Source organism: Mus caroli, unplaced genomic scaffold (genome assembly GCF_978045245.1).
Source record: "Mus caroli unplaced genomic scaffold, Mus_caroli_1 scaffold_17, whole genome shotgun sequence".
Taxonomy (NCBI): Eukaryota; Metazoa; Chordata; class Mammalia; order Rodentia; family Muridae; genus Mus; species Mus caroli.
Genome location: NW_028227272.1, coordinates 46,643,905 through 46,662,001, shown reverse-complemented (window position 1 = coordinate 46,662,001; position 18,097 = coordinate 46,643,905).

The window sequence follows — 18,097 nt, the reverse complement described above, 5'->3', positions numbered from 1 at the left end:
ATATTAGAAGTAATTCAGTGTGGCAATGTGTATATACCCAGCTCCAATTTCATTAAAGACAACCAAGCAGTCAGATATTAATCCCCTAGTCTTGAGCAAGAAAGTAAGAATAGCCAACACTACTCCATGACAGACAAGGGTGCCATGTGAAAGCTATGGCACCTCAGTCTGATGTCACCACTGAGTGGCTTAAACAAACATTCACTTTGCCTGTTCCCAAAGGCTTGAAGTTTTAGGTGAGAATGGTGGTCAGTACAGTTGGATGCTAAGGGATTCCTTTTAGGTTAAAGAATAAAATTCCTTGTGATGTGCTCACATGCTGTAAGAGGGTCAGAGGGTTCTTGTGCTCTCTTTTATGAGGCCATTAATACTGTTAATGAGGATTATTCTTTCTCTTCTTAAATTATTTCCCAAAGGCTCACACCAGTGCATCACTTTGAGAATTAGGGTTTTAACATGCATTTCTGAGAAAGCCTCCACAATCAGGATGGGTAGATACTAGAATAAATGGAAATAAATGTGCTCATCTTGTAGTCTTGTGAATGAGCAAAAGAGGTTGTTTTTTTGTTTGTTTGTTTGTTTTGTTTTGTTTTGTTTGCATGATAAGGGAGAGCATTACCTCAGCAGAAGTAGAAGTAACATGCCAAGCTAAATGTTTCTGAGGTGGAACCAATGAGAATAAGGTTCTTAAAAATGACAGCAGTGTCCATATGATGCACGAATTTTTTCCTACTGCAATACGTGGTATGATGGTGTTAAGTTTCCTGTTTTGAACTTCTATCCAGGTTGGGACATACATTTAGTCCCATATACCAAGTCAGAGAAGGCCATAGTCATCCATAAGCTGCTGGGACTATCGAGTAAATTCAAAAAGGACACTTAAAATATTGGGTGTTAAACGGTTGGAAATAGTGTTGAAGTAATTGCTGAAAAATAAACAACTCCAAAAACTTTTATTGTTATTTTTCACAGCATAAAGTTTTATCCTTGTACTAAACAAAAACAATTTAAGATGGCTAAGGATATAAAATTTTAATACACTTTTTTGTAGTGAAATGCAGTAAGCTTTCCATATGTTCCTCTAATTTGATAATATTTGGCATCTAGTCGCTTAAAGAGAGTCCCAAGTCTATGATACATTTGCAATCTGCCTGGAGTTTTCGCAGTAATTGCACATCTGCACTTTTAACTAATATGTACTTGGAAGTGCTATGCTACATTGAGTAGGTAGAAACCAGAGAGTAAGTCAATTATCCAATAGTTTAAAAATAATGCCTTTATTGTACTTATGCTCCTCTCTGTGCAATATTCCCTTAACTTACATTGACTTTTTTATGTGTATATGTAAATTTTCAGTTTTTTATTTAACAAAGTATTGACTTATTTTGTAGTAGATTTGACACTTCTAGGGGACAGATGGACACACACACACACACACACACCTCCCTCCAGAAAAAAAAAACCAAAAATGTACAAGAGTATTTCCTGAGTTGAGATTTTCTTGTAGGTATTAGAATACCTGGAGTGCTTAGTCCTCTACCAAATGCCTGAGGCTCCACATCTTTACCACTAATCATCAGAAAACAGGCAATGCTCCTAGAATACCAAGATGTTCCCTAATTTAAGAGCCTGACTTGTTGATGGTCCCACAATTCAAACCCACGTTCCTGCCCTTTTCTGGGGGAGTAGTGTGAGGTTTGGCTTTTGAGTCTGTTAACACTGCATATGTAGGTTCTCTGTTATCTTTCTGGTGGCATCAGGAGAGGTGATAAAAATTATAAAGGGTGATGTGATAAAGGTCCTTGAGGAGTATGCTAATTGTTAGCAAAGACTGTCAGCTAAGTACAAAATTAGCCCAGATCTTGTGTTGTTCTTGTATTATTGGGGTTTTGTTGTTGTAACCTTATTTGTAATGAGAAAACTAAGAAAAAAAAGTGCAGTGTTAGCATGTACTATATGCCAAAGGCTATCTTGATGATTCTGCCTCTAATCTTTATAAAACAGAATCTCAGAGGATTTTACTGTCCTTATGTAATAACCACTTAACAGAAGAAGAGACTGTTGGAAAATAAAATCTGTTTCAAAAGAACAAGGAGAAAAAGTAGACATTGAAGAGCTTGTGGAATTGCTTGTGGTCAGGAATATTGGGGAATTGGTTGGCAGTGAGCACTATTGATACGTTTTTGTGTGCTTGTCTTTTTGAAGATACAAGGCATTTGTGAGATGCTAGATACAGGCATTCTGTCTCCTCCTCTTGGTTCAGGTCCTATGACCAACTTGCAGGAATAGTCAACTGTTCAGTCTTGCTTCTTGCTCGTAGGAACAAGTATATCACCCAAGGCTCAGGATTTGTGACTCAACTGGAGCTGTCACTTGGCCACCATTTAATAAAGAGATTTACACACGTGCAACAATTAAATGTTTCAACTTGAAAGATGGAAGAAGGTCCCCTTAGCTCAGATTAATGATTTGGTGCAAGTGAAATAAAATGCTTTCTGAGAGCCTGTGTACAGAAAATGTCTAAGTGTTTGTTTTATGCAACACCCTTGCATGATCCATGTTTAAATCAGCTGGTCTGCCGCTTTGACTCAGGAGCCTCAAAGGTAGCATGTGGAAACACACTCCTAGGAGCTCAGCAAAGTCCACTGTGGAATTATAAGAGCTTTGCCATCTGTTAATACAATGATTGATAGTGTAAAATCAGCCAGGACAAGAATAGTTATATCACAGAAATCAGCAAATCCGGCAAACAAAACCCACACTCCCTCATCCAGATGCAATTGTTAAATATTTATCAGTAGACTAGGGTTTAAAGATTGATTCGTTCCACTGTGGCCGCTGGGATTTATTTACTTATATGCTTAAGGGATCTTGGATTTATTAGGATTTCTTTCAGTGATTTAAAATACTTGGCCATATGACAATTATGATATTAAGGTGAGGGAAGAAAGCCCATTGCTTCTTTCCAGGGAGATTTCAAGAGCAGAGGGCAGTGTCCATCACTGTGTGCCTCATGTTTTAAGTCTTTTATTAGTTTAGTGGATCCTTGTTCTTTAATAATATTGTCTTCTACTGACATGGATTTGATGTTAACGTTTTGTGCATATCTTTATAAAATATGTACTGCTCTACACATATTTGTTCACTTACAGAAATGGTTTAGTTTACTCTATTTCATATTTTTATTACCGAAAAATAATTTTAACTCCTCTTACCTTGATTATTACTAGTGACTGATCGTCTCCTGGGATGATTGGGACAGTCAAGTTTCCCATCATACATTCCCATCAGCAAAACGATTCCCATTTGTCACATTCTTACCATCCTTTAATAATTAATTTTGCTTTCCATTTCCAGGCTAATGGGTGTAAAGTGATATCTTTTCCTAATTTACATTTCTCTGGTTATTAATGAGCTCAGGGATCATTTTATATTCTTGCTAGCCTTTGGGTTCTCTTCCATAAATTGCCTGTCAGTATATTCTTGGTACAGTTTTATTTCCCTCTTGGAGTTCCTGTCTCTTTATTATACATTTTAGATATTAATCTCTTATCAATATCTCCTACTGCAAGTATCATAGAGAAAATAAATTAAAGGTCTTTGTTATCTAGCTGTGTATCTGAAGACAATAATTTCATAAATTCAACGTGCTCATTTCTTTCCTTCCTGAGATCCTTACCTGCCTCTTTTATCAGTCAAGATTGATTAGACTATGTTGCAGTAGCAAACATCTCCCAGATTTTTATGGCTTCGAACTGGCTGCACACTTGGGTGAGAAATGAACATGTCAACTATGGATCAACATGGGGTTTCTGCCTGTCATGGTCACTCAGGGCCTGATGGATAAGCTATTAACATAAGCACTGCAGGGACAAAGGGAAGAGGGCGTTGAAGGTACTGGTATCTAAATTAACGGGTTGGCCTGGAAGTGATAGGTTTTGCCCACAACTTTCTGTCCAAGATGTGTCATGATGCCTTAGCCAGTTTCTAAAGGGGCCAGGAAGCAAAAATCCCACCATTTCTTTTGAAACTGGTCACGATAAAAAGCACTAACATTAACCCCCATGGCACTAATACAGGACATTACCTTTTTCCTTGAAAGTGAGAAATTGTTGCCATTTCTTGAGAAATAGCATTGAAAAACCGATTCCAATCAGTTAATCAAAGTCAAAGTTCCTGCATCTCTGAATGAGAATCATTATCTGGAGAGTTATGACCAAAGATGACTAATTGCCCACTGCTCACATGGCCAGAACATCTTGAAGAGTCAGGAAAAAGTGGCTTTAGTAAGAAGATGCTCAGGTGGGGAAGGGTGGAGCGTGGTGTAGAGCAACTCACAATCCCAACTCACAATCCCACGGGTCCTGAATGCGGAGTTGGTAGTTTCTAGTTAGGACTCAGTGATACATCCTGGGGATGGGGACACCTGCTCTGCTGCCCTCAGCTTCACGATTGGGAAGTTTCTTCTTTATTCTTTGTCATCCTAGGCTGCATCTGAGGAGACTATTGCAGATTACGTCCCCATTTTATAGTTGAAAGCTTTCTCAAACTTTGTTTTAAGGGCCAGGTTCCTGGCTCAGTTTCAAATAGCCACCAATTCTTGATCTAGTCTTGTGGTTCTCTGGACCATAACCACTACGGTAACTGGGTTCTCACTTGTTTGAGTCCAAGCAGTATTCTGCGCCAATAGACTCATGCACAATTCTTAAAATTGGGCTGCCTTCAGTAAGTGCTGGGCTTGAATGTAGGTTGGGGTGTGGAAATCTAAGCCATCATGCCTTTTCACTGAAAACAAACTCTGTTCTGAAACAATTGACAACTGACTTGATTCTTCTTTGACAGTAAATTCTGAGAATTACTGTTTATCAACTGGAGAAAACAGTGACTCCCCGACTCTACTGCTCCCAGACTCCTTGAGATCCCTCCCCTTTTTTAATCACTTTGACAAATCAGTCAATGCTCTCTTGAGTTATTGATTCCTTATGCATTAACAAATGCAGACAATGGTAAGCATTATTTTATTTTTCAACCTCTTCCCCTTGGATGCGATCTTATCAAGTACCTACACAGTCTAAAAGCATCCATGGTGTCACAAGTGACAATTTTAGGGAGGGTCTCACTACACTATAGTATGAATTGCTACTTTTCCATGATCCAAAATTTACTGTCTTGTCAGCTAGCTACAGGGCCAATGACAAACCATTTGAAATTTTAGTTAGCACACCTTTATTTTTGACTATGTACTTAGAGCATGATCCAGACATTCTTCCCCCAAGATAGATGGTGAATGTAGCAGATAAGTATAAAGTCTCCCTGAGCACTATAGTATTTTTTCTTTCTCTCTCTCTCTCTCTCTCTCTCTCTCTGTATGTGTGTGTGTGTGTGTGTGTGTGTGTGTGTGTGTAGAGAGAGAGAGAGAGGGAGAGAGAGAGTTGATTGGTTGATTTTCTCTTAAAATCGTGTATTTCTTGGTGAATGGCCAAAAGGTATCATATTAAACTATTATTAGAAGACTATCAAGATTGAAATTATTAGTATCTAAAGCCAAGAATTATAGCAAATTGAAAAACTTCTTGATATGATGTTCATATCATCATTTTTCATACTTGTATAAAGGACGGGTAACTTGATCATATCTGACTTTTGTCAAATTTACTTGAATAATCAGAAGTTTTCAAGGAGTTACAATGAAACTGCAATAGGCTTAGCTTTAATTTTTATTTTTGAGAAATACTCGAGATAAGAGAAACATATGATGCTCTTTTACTCTAGAGATTACAGTAGACAATGGATTCTTCCTTAAGGCAGGTGGGTTCTAGAGCTAGTGTCATGGCTAGAGTTTATTAAGCAGTCAGATCTAATGCAGCTCTCTTGGGCAAAGAAGGCAGATGGAAATGATAAAGAAGTCTAGGATAGATAGAGAGGGCCTATCTTAGCCCTACTTAATACAGCAATGAGCTTGGCATCGAGAAGACTCAAAATCTCTAATAATTCAGGTGGTTAACACCAATAATTAATATTAGAATACCCGTTCCACAGAACTGAACCTGAAGGGCTGATAGGCTCTCAGGGACAAATGTAAAATTCTTCAATTTTTGCAGACATATGCTCTCTTTGTTTGTTTCTCTATATTTTTCTAATTCTCAACTGTTTAAACAAAGAAAGTCAGGTTATAGATCATACTTGGCCATGAGCTACCTATCTCTGATCTATTAGGTTTTTATTTGTTGCTGTGACATAATACCCTACATAACCGATTCAGAAAGAGAAGAACTTGGTATTAGGCAATTCTTTTGGAAAGTCTGGTTTAGGATTGAGTGCCCCCATTATTTCTATCTATGTACAAACCATGTCAAGAGCATGTGACAGTGAAAAGCTGCTCATTCATGGTCAGGGAGCAAAAGACAGGTTCATACCCTGCATGACCAAGCCAGCTTGATCAGTCAACAGGGTCTCAAATGAGGGAGTGAGGATTGAAAAAAAAAAAAAAAACAGTTAGAGAAAATGATAACCTGACTCCGTCCTGGACACAGTAGATACAGTAGGGGTCTCAGGGTCTCTAAGGACCTTTTCCTAGGTCTTCCCCCTTTTCCTAGGTCTTCCCTCTTAAAGGTCTTACCACCTCACAAAAGAGCCACTGTATGTATCCATCATTAACACATAGGCCTTTGAAGTGTTGTCAAGATCTAAGATATAGTTTAAAACATCCAGGTCTTCATAGAACAGTGGAAAATGAGAGCCTACAAGGCAGGAGAGGGGGAGTTCTGGCTAAAACTCACCTTATATGATAGAATGCCCACTAAGAGATCTAGCCTTAGACTTTTCCAGCTATGCAGAGACAGGCAGAAAACACACGTATTTTTTTTCTTCGTTCGCCCCACAGCCAAGTGACATCATTTCTGAGAAACTCAAGAGTGAGGAGAAGCCCTTCAAATTGGATCTTTAAACAGGAATGCAATTAGGTGATTTTGAAGTTGGCTGGAAATAATTACTGAATTGGATGACTTTTTTCTGTATCTGGGCAGTCGTGGGGATTCAGCACGAAGATGAAACTGGTTATAGAAAAAGGGTTCCTATTATGTTATTTGCAACTTGGCTTTCAAATCTGCACCTGGCGTACAGAGATGCTTGGACAACGGCCAGTGGAATTAGAGGCACTGAGCATACATCTCTCTGCCGGTGTCACCTCTGGCTGTCAAGTTTGCATACTGCTCATTTAATAAGTCTCTTCTCCATGTATATATCCAAACATATGAGAAGTGATAAAGTTGCTTCACAGTTCCCAGATTTTTTTTCTTAATCTCCACATACAATACAGATAAGATTGTAATTTTTAAAATATTTGTTGAATAATTGTTAAAGTTTGGATCTTGGATGTCCTTCAAGGTCTCCTAATGTAATATCTATATCATCTATATCTATATCTATATCTATATCTATATCTATATCTATATCTATATCTATATCTATATCTATATCTATATCTATATCTACATCTACATCTACATCTACATCTACATCTACATCTATATCATCTATCAATCTATCTATACAGTGTATATATAATGTACATAAATATATATATATATATATATATATATATATATATATATATATATATATATTTCAATATATATAGTCATGGGTGAGGAGCTTTGTTTTTCTTCACACTTTTCACCATGATGTTTAAGTTTATCTCAAACCTCAAAGCAAGAAGATCAAGTGCCAATAGCCTCTAAACAACCAACCTGAGTCAGTACTGTGGGTTCCCAAGACAGTAGAGCATTGCCCATGCCCCAGACATCGCTCAGAGAGCACAACAGGTATGGGGCTGCTCCCTCCTCAAATCAGGTTTGGGCCTACTCAACTCTATAAAGACAATGCCATGCCATGATAAAGCCAGTTAAGCTTCGGTTTCCCTGCTGGAAAACTGGCTTCTCAGAAACCATGTGACAAGCAGTCCACCAATCTAGCTGATACATCTGGAAGGCCCATGTCCCCAATACAACACTTCCTCTAGTGTCCTTTTTTTCCCCTCCCTTCGCCTGACTCAAGCTATGTAAGCTAGATATGCTCCCTATTTGAATAAATGAGCTGTCTATCAAAACAGTCGGTTGGGTTGTTCATACCCTGCATGACCAGGGCAGCTTGGTCAGTCAACAGGGTCTCAAACGAGGGAGTGAGGATTGAAAAAGAAAAACAGTTAGAGAAAATGATAACCTGACTCCAGCCTGGGCTGAGGCTGAAGCTGCCTTATTTCTCTACAGCCTGATTTTATATCATTCCAGGTTCATCCAAAAACTTTGATCAGTTCTCAGATCAAAGACAAAGTGATCAAATGAAGTAGTAAACAAGGAGATCACACAAGAAAGTCATCAAGCAGAGTAGTCAGCAAAAGGATCTCACAAGGTAATAGTTAAGTAAAGTGGTAAGCAAAGGATCACATAAGCTGGTAGTCTAGCATAGTAGTAAACAAAGCCCCATGGTTACTGTTTCTAATATTCTTATCTGAGCCTACTTCCTCGTCCAAACCCAGTGACAAATGCCAAATTCCTAGAAGCGGCACCAAAAGCTCTCAACACCTCCGTACTCACCACTTCCTGAGACACTTGCTCTCCACATCCTTTGCATCCTCTGCATCCTGAGACCACAGGTACACAGTGGCTGATCTGATGGGGACTCAGGACCCACATAATTCTTACTTCTGTTGCCTTGCTTGAAACTTAGTCACATTTACCAACCTGACTAGCACAGTGGCTTTTGTAGACTCTGAAGAATGTCTGTGTTTTAAGCCAATGCTGATGATACCAAACCCACAGAAGCTTATTATCATCAATGTTTATGTGGTTGGTAAAAAAGTTTACACTCTCTAAGGTATAAGAAAAAGAGACAGGAAAATCCATTATGATTATTGGAAACACTCAGATTTTTTTAAAAAAATTAAGAGTTTAATTATAAAAATGAATTTCAGAAATTTTTTGTATTTGCTGTTGGTTGTTTTCTTAAATCTTCTTTTATTCTATATGTACAGGTGTTTTGCCTGTGAGTGTGTGTCTGTGTTATATGCATGCAGTGCATGTGAAGGTCAAAAGAGGATATTGGATTCCCAGGAATGGGGTCATAGACAGTTTGTAAGCTACCATGTGGATGCTGGAAAGCAAAGCTGGGTCCTCTGGAAGAGTATGTAGCCAGTGCTCTTAACTGCTGAGCCATCTCTCCAGCTCCTGCTATTAGTGATCCTTGATGCAAATACCAAGGACAAAGACACCCTCAGACCTTAAACTAATATGTGTAAAAATTTATTTGACTCTTTTAATGTCTTGTGGCATTTGTTTTATTGTTATTGTCCTGTTTTGATAAGCCGGAGCAGCAATCTTGCACTTAACATCTGATACATAATAATGCTGAAGAGAGCCTGCTAGGGCTTGGTGCTCCAGTTTATGTGTCTTTGGTCTTTACCGCTTTTCTGTTGAAAGGCTTCATGGGAGGTTTTTTGGGGTTTGTTTGTTTGTTTGGTTTGTTTTAGGTTTTTTTGTTTTGTTTTGTTTTTTGCCTGCTGCATACACTGTTCTAGCAGAGGTGTGCTGGTTTGAGGCAGACTGGTGCATGTGGATTAAAATAGGTTGTATCTCATGCAATCTTTAGGGCTAAGAAAGACTGGGTTCCTGAATGTAGAATACAGCAGTCTTGAGAACAGTGTGCATACCAGCCTTACTCACAGTGTGTGGTGTGTGTGTGTGTGTGGTGTGTGTGTGTGTGTGGGTGTGTGTGTGTGTGTTCCAGAGCAGCTCAGGATCTAGTTCTGTTTGGAATTTTTTTTTAGTGCTATCTTGTTTCTCCTTTAGAGTAGTTGTGTCTTATCCCTTAATACAATGACCAGCAAGATGTTATTAGGACTTGTCAGAAAGGCTTGTGCCTACTTCCGAGAGATTATATTTCAGTATAATCGCTTTCCATGGGATATGTAGGAGTCGAGAGTAGCTACATCGACCATTCTGCCTTGGTGCCCTGTCTGTCTAGTTATCTCACATTGCTCACATTTATGCCATAGCGGGTATGAAGATTAGACTCTAGAAATTGAAGTTAATGGAACTAATTGCATGATGGCATTAGTTGACCTGAAGGTTTCCCGGAGAATGTCACTGTGAGGTCTATCATGGTTCAGAGTCACTACGAATCTTGCATTTTCTCAGAGGATTGGGAGTAAATAAGGAGAATGAAGTTTCTGAATTAAGGATGGCTTGCTACAAGGAGATTCACCTTGTCCTTGTTAGAGCAAGTCTGGGAATTCTTCAGAGTTCTCCCGGGAACTCCTCTCCTTCAGCCCTTAACAAGCCTGTCAGTACCACTCAGCTGGCTTGTGCTCTGATTTCCCTAATTGTCATCCTAAAATCCTAAACCCTGGGGCTTTGGGTGATGTAGACACTAAATGCTTTATGAGGTAAAGCCTTTGTATCCTTCAGAGCATTCATGCTTCCCTTAATGAAAAGCAACATCTTTCAAGAGGTCAAAATTGTTGTTCAAGAGGCAGGGTTAAATGATCTTATTAGGCTTAGGCTCAGAATGTCCTCAGAGCCATAGCACTCACAGACAGCCATTTCTGTCACTTCTCCCAAAACAGGACCTTAGGGTTTCATACTGGTTATCAGTGTTGAAACTGCCCTGTAGTCTTATTTACCTTCCTCCCATAGTTAGATCATTGATGCCAGTTTGCAGTAACTATTAAGTTCTGCTTTCCTTGTCTGCCTAGATATAATTAATTTTTAAGAGCTCAAGTTGCCCCACTGCCGTAAAGGATTAGGGTCGTCTCATGTAATTCGTCTCATGTAACACAAAGGGCGGAGAACTCAACCCTCTGATCACAAGAATCTTGGATCCAAACCTCTTATTACCTGCTCCCTGTGATTACCCTGGAGAGCCATGGCGTTAGGTTGTATTTTCAAGGATGAAGTCATGAGGACAGAGATGGAGATAGCTTTCGTTGTATTGTTGGTGATACTTTTGATGCTTACCAGGGAACGTGAGCACTATACTGCTTTTCTGTACCGTGTTGTGTTAAGTCATTGGCTTGGGATTGTTCAGGCAGGGCTGTCTTCACTCAAACACCAATGGATCACAAAGGCACAGAGCAATGCTTGTTAACAGACCACACTGATGTTTTTATCAAAGAGAGACCTGAAAAACAACATTTGGATGTTTATGTTGCCAATCTATGGGCATTGTTTAACATTGTGGGCTCTCTATACCTAGAACTGCTTCCCACCCAATTGAATGGTGTTTATTTAACTTCATACAGCAAAATTCTCCTTCTTTTTTTAAACTATTTTTAAAAATTTTAAGTGCATTGGTGTTTTGCCTGCATTTATGTCTGTGTGAGGGTGTTGGATCCTCTAGAACTGGACTTACACAGTTGTAAGCTGCCATGTGGGTGCTGGGAATTGACCCAGGTCCTTTGGAAGAGCAGTCAGTGTTCCTAACTGCTGGGCCCCACTTCTCCAGCACCTAGCAAAGTTCTTCTTAATGATGCAAAAAAAGGTGATAAAAACTGGTCAGGGCCAGGGACCCCAGTGTGTCAGTTCTTAGAATATCCTTTGTGGACAACAGGAGAGCTAGAGGAGAGTTCTGGTTCCTGGTTCTTTGTTATCTCTTCATTTTACCTGGAAGAAATGTCTGAGTATGTGACTAAGACTGAGAGGAGGCCCCTGGACACCTCAATGGCTGTGCCAACTGGACTAACCAGCAGCCCTCTCCTGTCTTAGTCTCCCTTTATATTGCTGCGATAAGACATCATGACCAACCTGGGGCCATTGACACTACATCAACTCCAGCAACCTAATTCCAAGTTAAAGAACACTCAAAAGCAGAGACAGGTTCTGTTTCTTTTTTTTTTTTAGGTATTTTCTTCATTTACATTTCCAATGCTATCCCAAAAGTCCCCCATGACCCCCCACACTCCCCTACCCCCCCCTCCCACTTCTTGGCCCTGTCGTTCCCCTGTACTGAGGCATATAAAGTTTGCAAGACCAATGGGCCTCTCTTTCCACTGATGGCCGACTAGGCCATCTTCTGATACATATGCAGCTAGAGACACAAGCTCCGTAGGGTACTGGTTAGTTCATATTGTTGTTCCACCTATAGGGTTGCAGATTCCTTTAGCTCCTTGGGTACTTTCTCTAGATCCTTCACTGGGATCCCTTTGTTCCATCCAATGGCTCACTGCCCTGCTCAGGTTCTGTTCTTAAAGACACTATAGCTTTCTTGCATTACCCACTTCTTCTTTCTTTAGAATATCTCTAGATATAGATTACTCTTTTCCTCCCTCTAGCGATAACACACCTTCATCTTCCATCTTCCACGTTACATGTTCCATCAGCACATGTTTCTGTTACTCACTATCTTCTTTCTCTCTCTCTTCCTCCAGAGAACCTGAGTTGGACATATTCAGGGGTTTCATTCTATTAGCCATATCTTCTATTCTATATGTGTACATCCATCTTCCTGGGTATGTATTGGAAGTCTCTTCAAAATGTACTTCAAGAATACACAGAATGAAAATAAGATGAATCAGCCTTTCCAAGTTCTTATTCTGAATTTGACACACTGGATTCTTATTTCACGCACATTTCTTATGATTGCATGTTAAATCTGTTGGTTCTAGTTCTATCTGTACAATAGATGGCCAGCTTGCTTTTCAGAATCTCTGTTGCCTTTCATTCAGTCTGATAATTGTAATGCCTGGTTTTAGCTCATAGCATGTTTTCACTATCAGTTTTTTTTATTTGTATCTTGATGTGTGTTTGTGTGTATGTTCAACGTCACTGGACGTTTACTTGTATAATTTTTAGACTTGAAGCTAACTGTCAGTTCTTCTGAGAAAATTGATGTTTGTTTTATCAGTATCAAGAGGTATGACTTATCCAGGACATTAAAGTCTGTACTTGGAATTTTCTTCAACAACACAGATGGCCTGCATTTCTCTATCAAACCAAGAGGCTACTGTGTAGTTATGTGTTCTCAGGGACAAATGAATTTCTGTTTTGCTTTAAGTGCTGCTACCTGCACAGCTTTGAGACTGAACTCAACAGATACACATACAAAAAATCTGGGATCAGGTGGCCTGAGCTGGTGGAGCTGCAGCAGCTTGGGAGAAATGTCCTGGCTTTATTATACGAAGTCAAAGGAAGAGGCTTGTTAACTAATCTTGGTATGACATCTCTGTAGGGAAGCAGTTTTAGCTACAGTCATTTGCGGAGGAAGAAGCTGCCATTAGTACTTCCTGTACATGCTGTTAACATTTGCACCAAGGGAAACCCTTGCTACTCTTACTGGGACGAGGCACTGGTGTCCTTCATATGGCTATGCTCAGAGGCACACTTGGGTACATGGTACACTTGCTCCCTATAACTAAGTTTGAGGATGTATGTTTTCTTGATTTTATCTTTTTTTTTTCTCCCTTGGTGCTCTTTCTCTTTGTATCTTAAAGGTATCAATATTTCCTGTTGGATTCTCCAACTGCACTGTGCATAGGGCTTAGTAAGGTCCTTTACTCAGAGGAAAGCACATAAAAGAAACCCAAGAATCTTCACAGACCAGCAGAGACTGTTAAATCAATTGTGGTACCATTCTTACTGTCCTGTATTCTTTATTTTAAATGATTTGGAAGTTTTATATTCTCTAATTTTGTACCAGTTTAATGATGGTTCATGAGTGATTTTTATGTTTCTATTCACTTTCTTATGTTTAATTGAAACAAACTGTTTAGGGCATTTAATCAACCATATTAGTACAAATACAAATGTTGTTAACTATTATAATGCCACAATTTTCCAAGAGTTTCTTACTAAATATTAAGATTGTTTTGGGTACTCAATTAAGATTGAGAAATGGGTTCTTTGACAGAAATAATTAAAACTCTATCTTATCCCAATTTGGAAAAGCCCTTTGTGAATGAAAAATACCATGAACAAAAACACAACCCATCCACCCACAACAAAAAATTGATATCAAGTCGTATAAGGGTGTATGATTTTTCTCATTGTCTTCTTGGAGCCGACTTGCTGCTTGCTCTTGTTATGTTTCGTCCCTTTCTGGGTCACTCATAGTGCATTCTGCTACTGCCTTAGCGTTTCTTTTAGTTTTCTCTCCTGTGCTACCTAAAGTACTAATTTTAGGCTGCATGGAAGGCTCTTACGGCAGGATTTGGTCCACTGGAAAGTAGGCACGTGCATTTCTAAGGCTCACTTTTATCCTGTTCCAGTGAAAGGTGCTTAAAGACTAAAAACTTTCCACACATTCCCATCAGAAGACCTTTGCCAAGGATTCCTCCCTCTACAGCTGCCTTGGCTGAATCTGCTGACTCTGAGGTGTTTCCCCTACACACTAACTTCAACCCTAACCCTTACATGTCAGCCAAACAGGATGTGATGCTCGTGTGAACCACTTTTGTTCTTTATTTTCTAAAATCCTTTTCTCGTTTCTATTATTCAATCCATGCTACTCAATGACTGCCAATGAGCCAGGGTGCTACTGCGACACTGGTGACTAAATAGGACCCCTTTCCTGGAAGGGGTCTGCTAAACAAGTTAAAGAGAAGCATGTGACTTCCCTGTGATTGAGACATTGTTTACATCCTTTAGTAACCAAAGAAACAGACTCTCAACTGGAGGTGAGCCTGATCTCTTGAGAGGAACAGAGAAGCAGTGATGTCAAAGGTCATCAAACTCATCTGCAGGTGGCAGTGTAGCATGAGAATAAGGTAGAGCGGTAAAGTGTACAGGCCTTTTGCATAGCCTTACACCTTGGCAAAGAGGAAGGCTGGATCATTCCTGGCAACGGTCAACTAAACCTGGCTGGCACCCCTGGCAAAGGTATGGCAGGGAGGCACTTCTAAGTGTCTGAGAGTAATCCAAGACTCATTAGAATACTAATACTAAAATAAATGCTAACTAAAATATTTTGGGTGGAGCTTCAAGCTGTTAATGGGACATATAAAGTGTAGACTTGTATGTAACAAAACATGAACTAAAAAGTCAATGCTATGAAATGCAAGAGTTTAGACTTTTGGGACATAGACACACAACTCCATTCACTAAGGAATGAACAATTGAGATATTAAACTTCCTCTCTCCTGGGGCCTGCCTGCTCCCTTGGAAGAATATCCTTTCTATATCTGTTCTCTTACTTTGCTTACCACTGTCTAATTTGCTACTGAATTCTTTATGTCAGACAGAAGAACCTGGAATTTCCTGCAGGTACTCACCACATGCCAAGGTCAGCCATTTTCAGTGAATGTCAGTAAGATTGCATTTCTGAACAATAAAATTCCCTCTTCAATATGCAGAAATAGAGACCATTGATGTCTGAGCCCTATACAAACCACAACATTCTTATAGAATCTCATCTTTCAACTTTCAAAGTAGCGAAAGAGACTATGGCAAATTTCCAACTTAAATAAGAAATGGCCACATGTATGTTTTTTATTTTTTATGAAAAATTAGATATTAAAATTTGATGACCAGTGTAGTAATCAGATGCCCACCCAGCACCTCCAATGTGTGCCAGAATCTTCCCCTGAGATTTTCTTGGACTTGTTAGAATCTAGAAACGGAGTCAACCAACTAATCTCAGGGTTGTGATCATATGCCTTGCAATCCCGTAGTTCTGAGACTCTGAACTTTTAAAAACCATTTAATAACAAATGATTATCTTTCAAAGCATATCACATGCACTCTACCATTAGAGAGGTCTAATTAAAACAAATGTTCTTCATGAAATGAAGAGAGGAAAATAGATTCCATGTGACTGAGACAATCTTCACATCCTCTGGAAACCAAAGAAATCTACTCCCCACTCCAGGTAGCTTGGGCTCTAGAGAGAAATAGGGAAATAAAAATGTTGAAGGGCACCTGATACATCTGCACATGGTAGTGTGGGAGGATAATAGGATAGAGGATATGCTCTTTTGGAATATTAGCTTCTATTGCTTATGTGTAGCTCTCACTCAGTAGTTCAACCTAAAGACATATGACTTTATAGCTGTACAATGTATTGGCTATGTATTCCTATTCGATTATAAAGGAGAGTCTGGGCTATAACTTCAAAATGGGGTCCTTAGTTGTCCCATAGTGGCTAGAATTCTCATGCAACGTAGTCCTGGATTCTTTGGGCAATTCTCTCTACTCATGTTCTGCTTGTTTCCATGATCCCCAGCTGTTCCTTGCTATGGAACAGGACATAAGAGAGAGAGAAAAAAATGCTGATAAAAATGGAATGTTATTGAGGTGGCCTGTGGCACCTTTGATGTTAACCCAGAGAGCTTCAATTTCTCCCTCGTGGCAGCTACAAGGATGGACCCACTATCAAGGCTGGTGTCACAGGAGGCTGAATGGAGATTCTGGCCTTTTATACCCCATCCCAGGTTGTAACAAGAACTTTATGCCCTCCAGAGCTCCCCAGGGCATTGATGGAGTTTATGCTGGGATGTCTGGATGTCTGCCTGTAGCATGCAGTAATCAAATGCCTTCTTGTTCTTCCCCTGCTGGAGCGGTGTCAGAAAAAGGCAGCTGAAATACAATGTAAAAATAACCACCAGAGTCTCTTAAATTAACTGGTTTTGCTCTGTAAAACTCTCTGTTAAAAGAATATAAACACAAACTATAGAATGAGACAAAATATTTGCAAACTCTCATATCTGCCAAAGGATGAAATCTGGAAATATAAAGAACCTTCAATTCTCAACAGTATGAAGACAATCCAATTAGGAAATGGGCAAAGACATGCAGAGACATTTCACCCAAAAGCGTATACAGATGGTGAATACGCACATGAAAAGATGTTCAACATTATTAGACATTAGGGAAATGCAAATTACAACCACAACAAGATACCACTACACACTTAACAGAATGGCTAAGATAAAAAATAACGACAATATCAAGTCCTGGTGAGGACTTTTAAAGTTGGATTGCTCCAGTTATTGGTTGATTTTGCATATTGTTGCTGAGAGTGTAAATAGTAGAGAGTTCTGGGAAAACAGTTTGGCCTGTTCTTTAAAACACTAAATATCAATTGTACACCTGGGCATTTTTCCCAGAGGGAAATAAAAAAAATTATATTCACTCAGAAACCTGGGCACAGATATTTATGGCATCAAGACTCATATTTCCAAACTCTGAAGTTAATCCAATGTCCTTCAGTGGGTAGACGACTAAAGAGAAGTGTATCACGGAGCACCACCCAGCCATAGGAAAAACAGGACCTAGATGCATCTCTTGACGGTTTGACTGAGTTAAGTAAAAACCATTTCTCAAACCCTTACGTACCAGGATACTATTTAAAAAATGGCATGGAAACGATAAAATCATGAGGAACAGATGAATGATTGCCAAGGTTTAAATGGATTGAGGGGAAGAAGGAAGTGAAGCTACCCTAGGTCAACTTGAGGTCTCTATGGTGATGGAAAGGCCTGTCTTTGCTGTATTACCAGCAGTAACCTAGTTGTTCTGGGAAAAACCATATATCCCCACCCAAATCCCTGTATCTCAGAATGGGACCATATATATCGTTAGTGAGATATTTAAACAAACAAACCAAAAAAAAAGGTCTTTGGGGTGGACCATAGTCTAATACGAATGGATTTCTTGGAAGAAGAGCGATTTTGACTGACAGGCACTGAACAATGCTGTGAGGTACATGATAAAACAGTCACCTGCAAGCCCAAGAAGGATGTCTCTGAAGAAATAGCCCCTCTGACATCTTGTGTTTGAATGTCTAGTATTTAGAATCATGAGACATTTTGTTCCTGTCAGTCAGCCCATGGTGCTTTGCTATAGCAAAGGAAATGAATAGACTGTTAGGACACTCCGCTACAGTTTGGAGAAAGGTTGCTTGCCTGAGAAACTGAATAAAAAGTACATGGGGTAATGCCTATATGATTTTTAAACTGTTATATTTTAGTTTATTTTGAAAAAAAAAAAAGGGGGGAGCAAGCCCTGATTGACAAGCAGCTGTACAGCTGCTAGTGCCCAGAGGAAAATGAGACGAGGAGACAAAGTTCCCTTCCTCCCAATGCAGTATGTGCAAGCACCACGGAAATTCT